The following is a 10946-nucleotide window of genomic DNA, read 5'->3' on the forward strand; positions in this document are numbered from 1 at the left end:
TCTTGGTAGTGTGTTTAGCCTATATGAGCTGGGATATGGTGAGCATATATATTATGTTGACACTTGAATTATTGTCAATAATTTGTGAAGCTTTTTATTTTTATTTTGAATGAAATCCAGGACATTCTTTGTTGATATACACAAAATTTATGGAACACATAGAAATATAACAATGATTGATTCGGGTTTTTTTCCCTTTAGTTTCTCCAATGTCCCAAGGATATATAAAAAGCTTTCGCACAATTTATATGCTTTTATATAGTGCACAGAGATAAATTCCTTCAGCATTCAGGGTTTTATTTTTTCTTTTTCTTTTCTGTGTCAATGCTGATGAAATAGGAAAGATACGTAACCTCCTTTTTTTTCTTTATTTACTTCTCCTTTTGCAAAATTCCTGGTAGTTTATTTTAGAGACTAGTTGACACCTGTATAGTGCTGGGTGCTGTACAAATACAAAAGAGCCCTTCCTTTCATTTCAGTTCTGTGCATGTGTAGCTCGTTAAAGTAATATAGAAAAGGTTTCACAATACCAGATCTCTGTCTTTAGAAACTTGGAGTTACCAAGACTGTGTATATACATACACATGCATAAACATGTATACAGATATGTAAATGAGTGCTTTTATCTCTTTATTTGCTTGGTCACTGAAACAGCAAATAACCATTTTTTTACATCACTAGTGAATCTTCTGTATTTAATTATGTGACTCCACTTAATGGAGCAGAATGCACATCACAGAAAATACTGGAGGAGGAGGTGGAGTATTGACTTGCTGACACATCTTGAGACAGACGCACTTTTTGTTCCCTGTGTTGTGCAAGCACCATCTAGTGTACGTCTTAAACCCATCAGCCCTGAATGACTAGTGTACACCCATGTAGGTAGTACAAACACAAAGATACATAACCAGCTCACTGCTGCTTCATTACACTTCTGACAAGTAGCCAGAGGGAAAAATCATCATATGAGTCCTGTGTGTTTCTTAACCAATTAAGTGACTATCTTTCAGTTCAGTCCCACATAACAGTAATGACTCTCCAGTTTTGTGGCTATACATTCTTCACATTTCCCTCTGTTCTAACAAAACATCCTGAATACTTCAGCAAAACTTCACGCAGTTCGCAACAGAATTCAGTAAAAACTTAGAATAGGAACTCACTGCCAATGTAATATTCTCTTAATTTTCCCAGAAAATAAGATACAATGATCGCGAATACTTTCAGCTCAGAGACAGAACATTAAAAGGAGCTGGTTCAGATTTTGTCTGCACTGAGTTGAAATGGATTGATCATCTGCAAAATATCTCTTTATGTGATCAGGCTGACTGTATCACAACAAGGCCTTCTGCGGTCTGAAAATGAGATTACTGGTACACATGCATGCGCAGAGCATCCTCCTGCTACTCCAAGAAGAGGGAGGGTGGTTGCTAAGAGACAGAGTCCATATACTTCCCAAAGCAGATAGTCCTCAAATAAGCATATGGGGCTGGAAAAGGTGATCCACCACCTGCAAATGAACTGTCACCATTCTTTAGATCCCAAAACCTGTGTGTGAAGAACACCCAATTCTGTCCCCTTAAAAAAGAAAAAAAAAAAAAAAAATCTAAACAAGATCTCCCTTCTCTTTGCCCCAAAAGTCAACCAACATTTTTAAATAAAACTCAGTCATTTATATGTATGAGGTGAAGCTGGTGAAACAGCCCCTTTCCACCTTTGTGAAACGTTTCCCTGGAGCTTAAAGACAGAGTTTCATATTTTCAAAAATAACATCTAATTTTGAGTTCTGCCATTGCCAGGTGCCAAACCACAGACATTAATTAATACTATTCAGCACCTATGAAAATCAAACCCTCCAATTATGCTTGCAAAATAAAACCTCAGCTAGAACACAGGTATCATTCCCTGATTTTGGGAAGCGCAGAGCATTCAATGCTTCTGTAAGTCAAACAGCTTCAAAGGGATCTAGGTTTTGAGTAGTTACACTCTACTTAATTTCCTCTTCAGTTAGCTCTACAATTAGACAGTAGAAATGGGACCAGCATCCCTCCCTGTCTCATCTCTCAGCCTTTGACACTCCTTAAATGCCTAAAGGCATGTTTTTGGGTGCCACGCACACCCACAAGCCTGGACTTGTCACCTGAAGACTCAGCCTGCTGCCTAATTGACCTTACAAACTTATCGTTTCTCCCTAGGTTGTGACTGAATTCAGCTTCACACATTTCAATGTCCGGTACTACATGAAATATTTCAGCATGACCTCCAGTTTCTGCTGCAGAACGGTGTACATTTTCTGGGCTGCAATTACCAGTTCCATGTGAATACATCAGATACCACATAGTTCCTGAAATGGCACAAAAGATATGGATTTAGGTAACTAAGTCATCATTCAGCTCATAAACAATATCTAGGCATCTAATTTCAGGCCTACAAATCTAGAGGTGAATTTTTCTTACTCTGGAGTTTGGGTGAATTGTCTCTGAACGTGTGTCTGGAGTCACTGAAAAGCCCTAAACATCCATACAGAACTAGAGGATATAAGACAGGGTGAACAGGAGACCTGTTCAAACCTGGAGCAGCAGCTAAAGGTGAGGTAGACCAGCCTGCTAGAGTGGTTGGTCTAGCTAAGCTGCCTCAAACATCATTATATAACGTCATTTAAGCAACAGAATAAATTTCTTAGCTCATCTACAGATGTGCCGAAGTTTAAATTAATGTTTTAAACTTGAAATTGAGTCATGCTGAAGGGACTAGCTTTAGGTTGAGCAGAACCTTTCTCTTGACTCCATTGGCTGTATTCACCAGACTCTTCTTTTCTATAGTGGGAATTTAGAACACCTATTGCACACACAGACATGAAGTTTGGTATGCCAGGTTTAGGGTTGACCTCCATTCCTCGTGTTAGGTGAGCTGTCTAAAGTTGCTGTTGCATTTACTCATTTTAAAAGAAAAAAATAAATCAAGTATTTTTCTTCTCTATAGCGACACTGTAGATCAATGTCTTGATGAGATGGTAAGATTGGGTGAGGGATACTATTTCAGTAGTTCAGTGGTGATGATTATATTAAGGAAGCATCATTGGTTGTCTGATGACAAGGTTCTTTCAAGCATGAGAAATGTCTCTGTCCCTTCAGAATTTGGGGCAGCTTGCACAATCTTTTGTTAAGTACACAATGATGTGTATTTTGTTTTCTTTTTTTTCACAGTAGGACCTCCCTGCAATTTCACACAGTGGATCAAGAGAGGAAAAATAAATAGTCCTCACTGTTGCAATTAAATTTTTGCATCAAAGGCTCCAGGGTGATTTCAGTCTGTATGTACTGGCATGTATGATCTTTCCAAAGTGTCTGCAGATCAGCTCTCTGGGTGTAACAGGTATATTTCTGTAATAAGATATCAAGAAGCAGATTTTGGTTTTGGAGGTAGCAGATACTAATAATTCCTATGTTATTTCTTGCTTTTTTTCATTATTTTTAAGATAATTTTTTGCAGGCAATATATCACTTCAGGTGACAGTTTTATTTCAATAACAGCTATATTCTACTGGTTTTAACATGTTAAGGTTCATGAATGGTAGTATGTGTGTGAGCTGGTAAAATTACAGTGTCTATATATATTTTACAGGCTCTGCAATCCAGGTGAGTCAGAACAACTCTTACACTTTCAGCCAGGGCTATAGATAACTCAGGAGATAGATAGAACACCCTTTCATCCTGATAGCTGCTGCCTCTTCAAGCACAGGTTTTAATACCAACAATGCTGAAAATAGGAAACAGAATCAGAACCTTACTTATATCAGGAATCTCTTTTGCCTTTTGCTTAGCATTAGCAGTTAAAGCATAACTCAAATAAAGAATTAGGAATTAGGCTGATATTTTAGAGCAGTGTTATGGTATTAGAAGGTTCAAATTAATTTGAATTTCTTACCTAATTAATTCAGACTTCTTTAGACAGGCCTTTTTGCCTAGTGATGAGTGGCATTCCTCAGGGTTGATATTAGGACCAATACTGTTTAACATCTTTGTTGGCAACATTGGCAATGTGATTGAGTACACCCTCAGCAAGTCAGCCAATGACACCAAGTTGTATGGTGCAATTGACACGCTGGAGGGAAGGGATGCCATTCAGAAGAACCTTGACACGCTGGAGAGGTGGGCCCATGAGGACTTCATGCAGTTCAGCAAGGCCAAGTGCAAGGTCCTGCACATGGGTTGGGGCAATCACACACACAGCTACAGGCTGGGAAGAGAGTGGATTGAGAGCAGCCCTGAGGAGAAGGACTTGGGGGTGTTGGTTGATGAAAAGTTCAACATGAGCTGGCAGTGTGCGCTTGTAGCCCAGAAAGCCAACCGTGTCCTGGGCTGCATCACAAGAGGTGTGACCAGCAGGTCGAGGGAGGTGATCCTGACCCTCTACTCTGCTCTTGTGAGACCCCACCTGCAGTCCTGCATCCAGCTCTGGGGGCCCCAGTACAGGAGAGACATGGAGCTGTTGGAGCGAGTCCAGAGGAGGCCACGAAGCTGATCAGAGGGCTGGAGCACCTCTGCTATGAGGACAGGCTGAGAGAGTTGGGATTGTTCAGCCTGCAGAAGGCTCTGAGGATACTTTATTATGGTCTTTCAATACATAAAGGGAGCTTATGAGAAAGATGAGGACAAATTTTTTTAGTAGGACCTGTTGCAATAGCACAAAGCATAATGGCCTTAAGCTAAAAGAGGGTCGATTTAGATTAGATGTTAGAAAGAAATTCTCCACTGTGTGGGTGGTGACACACTGGAACAGGTTGCCCAGAGAGGTTATGGAGGTCCCATCCCTGGAAGTGTTCAAGGCCAGGTAGGATGGGGCTTTGGGCAACCTGGTCTAGTAGAGGGTGTCCCAGCCCATGGGGGGCAGGTGAGGTGGAGTTGGAACTGGATTATCTTTGAGATCCGTTCCAACCCAAACCAGTCTATGATTCTAAGATTTTATGATTTTTATGGTTTGGTTTGGTTTTTGTTTTTTTTTTTAATTAATAAATATAAGGGCTGAGAACTATGCCAAAATGAGAATTTAGGTGCTTAAGCCACACCTAACTCAATTTTTCTGAACTTTAATCTAAAATTCAAACCTTGAAATTACTGCTGAATTTAAGATTGGGAACATCTTAAGAAACCTTAGAACAATAATAAGGAGTTCCTGTAAAATGTTTTATTTTCTGGTCATACTCAAGAATACTTACCATGGTATGTGAAGAAGCCAAATATCTAGTTCATTTCTTCACCTTGCTCACCTGTTTTGTATCTGTTCTCCAGACGTGCTTGAAGGAGCAGGCACCAGGTAAAAGTGTCTAAAAACACTTATTTTCTTCAAGGACACCAGAAATTACAAAACTCCACTAGAAAGTTCATAAACAGGTTCAAGTCTTCCCTGTGCTTTTATTTCTTGCAGGAATATCCTAAGCATCATTCTTTAAAGGAAGAAATGGACCTACTGACATTTTTCCAATGTAACAATATACTGAGGCAGAAAATAAATATGCAACCTGAATGTAGTGCTTAGAGTAATCCACTAAAGATGGAGGCCTACTTTCTCATCTTCCTTCCAAGCAGTGTTTTAGTATCTATGGCAGTTGAATATTACATGTACAAATGCTTCATTACAGTAGGAAGTTCAGTATGAACTCAGGCTTGACGAGCTCAGTATGAACTTGAGGCTCACACAGTAGAGAAATTCTCTAAAGCTCAGACTAAAGACTCTGCACTATAGAAGGATTTACCAAGGGCATCTAATGTGCTATATAACACATTTTTCTTAAGGCTGCTCTTTGGACATCAAGGATTATAATGTACAATTAAGCAAAGGTATTACTGTTAACGGTTGTAGAGTTTAATTGTAAATATTACTGTTATGCATGCACATGCACTGAGACACACATAGGACTTAGGAAACTGGAGTCACAGTAAATAAGACACAAAGGGAAGAAGAGAGATTCTAAAGAGTTGTTTCTTGGGGTATTTTTAAAGAAAATAAAAATAAAAATTTAAAAAAAAAACCCACACAAAAACCCAAACAAACACACAGCCTGTAAAAATCCAGATCTAGAGGTAAGTATTTGATCCCAAATATTCTGCATTTATTGTCTTCATCACATGTGAAAGTTCTAGCTGAAGTCCTTAAGGCTAACATGCCTCAATTTAAGCATGAATATTAATACTACAATATGTAGAGCTTAGTTTTTAAAGATCAAGTACTCACAAAATTCATTGAAAATCTGATATCATACTGCTACATATTATGTTCTATTCTGAGTAATGTTTCCCCAACACAGCATGTGCTTTTTGGGCAAGAGAAACACACAAAGTAAGAAATTGAAATACAGTGTGTCCTGATTTCAGCTGAGACGGTTAATTTTCTTCATAGTAGCTACTATGGGGATATATTTTGGATTTGTGCTGGAAACAGCATTGATAATATAGAGATGGTTTTGTTCTACGGAGCTATTGTTGAGCAGTGCTTACACTGAGCCAAGGTCTTTTCTGCTTCTCACACTGCCCTGCCAGCGGGATGGCTGGGGGTGCACAAGGAGTTGGGAGGGGACACAGACAGTACAGGTGACCCCAACTGACCAAAGGGATATTCCATACCATATGATGTCATGCTCAATTTATAAGGAGCTTGGGGGAAGAGGGAGAGGGGGGGCGGCAGCATTCAGAGTGATGACGTTTGTCTTCCCAAGTCACCATTACGAGTGATAGAGCCCTGCTTTCCTGGAGATGGCTGAACACCTGCCTGACATGGGAAGTGGGGAATGAATTCCTTGCTTTTCTTGTGTGTGTGGCTTTTGCTTTACCTATTAAACTGTCTTTATCTCAACCCACGAGTTTTCTCACTTTAACTCTTCCAATTCTCTCCCCCATCCTGATGGGGGGGGAGTGAGCGAGTGGCTGTGTGGTGCTCAGCTGCTGGCTGGGGTAAAACCACGACACAGTGTCAGCAAAATCTAATGTTTTTAGGGTGAGGTGGATCTTCTGGTGCCACTGCAGAATCATAGAATCATAGAATGGTTTGGGTTGGAAGGGACCTTAAAGATCATCTAGTTCCAACCCCCCTTCTGCGGGAAGGGACACCCTCCACTAGAAGTAAATGGGAACTGTAGATGAGAAGCAAGCACTCTGTCCAGATAAAAGCATTTATGAGAAGTGTTTTAATTTAAGTAAATATAGCATTAGGAATTCTGAGCCAAATTATTTCTACATCAGTACTATGAAGTGTAAAGTAGATGCCTTTAAGAGATCAGTCCAGAGCCTTTTGTTTTTCTTCCATATGAATCTGCCAAATGGTGAAGAGTTTGATTCTTCAGCCCTGTCAGAAACTGGGTAATTCTCCCCACCCTCACCTTATTTCTATGACTATTTCTTCCCATTATAATGTGTTAATGAACTTCCTGTACATTGATGCATCCAAATGAGTCACATATTAACCAACAATAGGTGGAAATGAAGATTTACTCTTTATTACATCTGTAAAATTTTCTGAAATGTGGTTTGGATAAAAACTGAAGCCTAAATTTGGACAAATTTTATTGCAGCCTAATTCAAAAGCAGAGTACAAGGGGAGAGGGAATGAAAGAAGAGAGGAAAAGAGGTTGCTCTGCTCTGTAAGACAGCAAGGACAAAAAAATTAATATCATAGTGATGCAGGCAGTGGCTGACAAGCCAAAAAGGGAAACTGCATCTACAATTCTGTTCCACTGAATTTCTGCTTAATATAGTATGCATCACTTCTCAGGAGCTGGTTTTGTTAGAGAGTCTTCAGCATATGAAGAATGCTTGATACAGCTTTCGCTTCATGCAGATAAGTTTAAAGGAGCCAACTGCTGTAATATTAAAAAAAAACCAAAAAAACAAAAAAAAAAAACCACCCAAAAAAACCCAGTCTAGACCTTTTATGTTGAAGTCAAGACAATATTTGAATTGCTGAAAAGGATAAACAAAGTTCTTGTGTGTTCTCTCACAAGAATTTGAAGTAAGAAGGTAATAATCTCAGATGCAGAGACATATTGTTAGAAAAGGGGAACAATGCATTTCATTTAATTCAATAAGAAACAGTGGAAAATATGTTTACACTCTTTCTTTTTTTTTTTTTTTTTCATTTTCATAAGCTGCAGACAGGAAATATCCTCCACTATCAGGTTTTCAAATGGTGCCCAATACTTGACTCTGTCATCTACATTACGACTGTGACACTTACTAACCTCCTGAATAAGGAGATTCCAGTTATCCTAAACTTTGCAATGTTAAAGATACCAGTCCAAATAATACTTTTGAATTTTCTCATTCAATTGAAAGAATTGGAAATATCTATTACTTTACCCAAGTTCCCTGAATAATTTTCAACCAGATTCTTAGAAAGAGATCCTATGCTCATGGAAGCCAATGAGAAAAACTCCGCCTTGGAATTTAAGCAATAACTGGACAAAAGACTCTTGGCAAATCTAGCACACTCCGCACTCAATATTCAGACATACTAGATCTCATGTTATCTGTGTACCTGACTTTACTTGTCTTGTGTGTGTTTATACACCCTAAAATATTATGTAAAATTACGTTGATCCACAGGACCTTTAGTTCAGTCAAAATGGGCATGGCTCATTTAATGAGCAGTAGTTCTTGGTTAATGCCTATTGTTCCATCTTCCATCACCTGTTGTCCCGTCCCACTCAGGGGGTGAGGGTGAGGTTAAGTTTTTAATTCTCTGCGCGGTAATGAGAAGCAACGACAATTACTTCAGAGGTTCAAACCAATCATAAATTTACTTAAAACTCAGTGGAACTACAAAAGATAGAGGCTTGGCAAAGGTCCTAACAATGCTCAAAATTTAACAGGACTATGAAAGGTAAGCATTTAGCAAAACATGTGACAATATTACCCTAACGTGCCGAAAATTAAGTTAGAGACAGAGAGAGTGATAGAGAGGAAAAGAAAGAGAGAAAGAAAACAGAGACACAGAGAGAGAGAAAGAAAAGATATCACCACCCTTGGATCCAGCGAAGTTCTCTGCTCGTAGTTGTAGTCTTCAGCTGGTGGGCACGCGCCGAAAACTTATGTTTCCACTTTTTATAACCCGATGTGCCCGCCCCATAGGTGGGGATCTGTCATCACTGAGCAGGCACAGTATGTGCTCAGAAATGTTCAGAAATGTTCTAGAAATGAGTCGGTGGGTTGTGGGGGTCTTGGGGGGTCTCACTGCCGCCCCCACTTCAGGGCTGACCAAGCAAGTGGTGATCTGTCACAGGCACATGGTGCACAGGGCACAGATGGTCATTGTTTACGTGTTTCAGGAATAGAGGAGTGGTCTCACAAGACGTTATCCTGCCTCCGCAGGCTCCGTCCTTGTTCTACACTCCCTGGTCATCATCAGCCCATCCCTGTCCATGTCAAGATGGGTGTTTGCAACATTCACTTGTTATCAGAGCCTCACACCTATTTAGGTGCTAATCATACCTTTCCAAAAATAGAATCCAGATCTTAGTTTAAATACCTGGAAAATTTGGTTTTTAGCTGACAGCAAGAGACTGGCATGGCTGAGTCAAGACCTGCTGGTCAAACTAAAAGGCAAGAAGAAAATGCACAGACAGTGGAAGCAGGGACAGGTGTCCTGGGGAGAATATAGGAACATTGCCTGGTTGTGTACAGATGGAATCAGGAAGGCCAAGGCACAGCTGGAGTTGAACTTGGCAAGGGATGCAAATAATAGTAGGAAAGGTTTCTATAGGTAGAAAAGGAAGATCAAAGAAAGTGTACTCCCTTTCATGAGCAAGACTGGAAAACTGGTAACAACAGACTAGGAGAAGGCTGAGGCACTTCGCAACTTTTTTGCCTCGGTCTTCACTGGCTGCCTCTCTTCCCACAGCTCTTGAGTAGATGGACCGCAAGACAGGGACTAGGGGAACGAAGTCCCTCCCACTGTAAGAGAAGATTGTTTGTGACCACCTGAGGAACCTATACATACATAAGCTATTGAGACTTGATGAGATGCATCCCAGAGTCCTGAGGAAATTGACTAATGTAGTTGCCAAGCCACTCTCCATGATATTTCAAAAATCATGGCCATCAGGTGAAGTCCCTGGTGACTGGAAAAGGTGAAACACCCATTTTTAAAAAGGGTAGAAAGTTGAACCTTAGGAACTACCAGCCTGTCAGCCTCACCTCTGTGCCTTGGAAGATCATGGAACAAATCCTCTTAGAAGCTATGCTAAGGCAGGCAGAGAGGTGATTTGAGACAGCCAGCATGGCTTCACCAAAGGCAAGTCTTGCCTGGCCAATCTGGTGGCCTTCTATGATAGAGTGACTACATCAGTTCAGAAGGGAAAAATCTACGGATGTCATCTGCCTGGGCTTTGGTAAGACCTTTGACAAGGTCCCCCACAATATCCCTCTCTCTAATGTAGAGAGACATGGATTTGATGGGTGGACTGTTTGGGGGATGAGGAATTGGTTGGATGGTCACGTCCAGAAGGTAGTGGTCAATGGCTCAATGTCCAGATGGAGACCGGTGACAAGTGGTGTCCCTCAGGGGTCTATATTGGGACCATTACCATTTAATATCCTCATCAATGACATAGACAGTGGGATCAAGTGCACCATCAGCAAGTTTGCAGATGACACCCAGCTGAGTGGTGCGGTTGACACACTTGAGGAATGGAATGCCATCCAGAGGGACCTGAACAAGCTCAAGAAGTGGACCCATGTGAACTTCATGAGGTTCAACAAGGCCAAGTGTGAGGTCCTGCACATGGGTGGAGGCAACCCACGATACCAATACAGGCTGGGGAATGAAGGGATTGAGAGCAGCCCTGGGAAGAATGACTTGGGGGTACTCTGTACCTACAATTGTCTAATGTACAATCTGCTTTCAAAAGGGATGAAATAACGGCATGTTCTGTATGTGCATCTACAGGAAACTTGCAA

The sequence above is a fragment of the Balearica regulorum genome, chromosome Z, assembly GCF_011004875.1.
Source record: "Balearica regulorum gibbericeps isolate bBalReg1 chromosome Z, bBalReg1.pri, whole genome shotgun sequence".
Lineage (NCBI taxonomy): Eukaryota > Metazoa > Chordata > Aves > Gruiformes > Gruidae > Balearica > Balearica regulorum.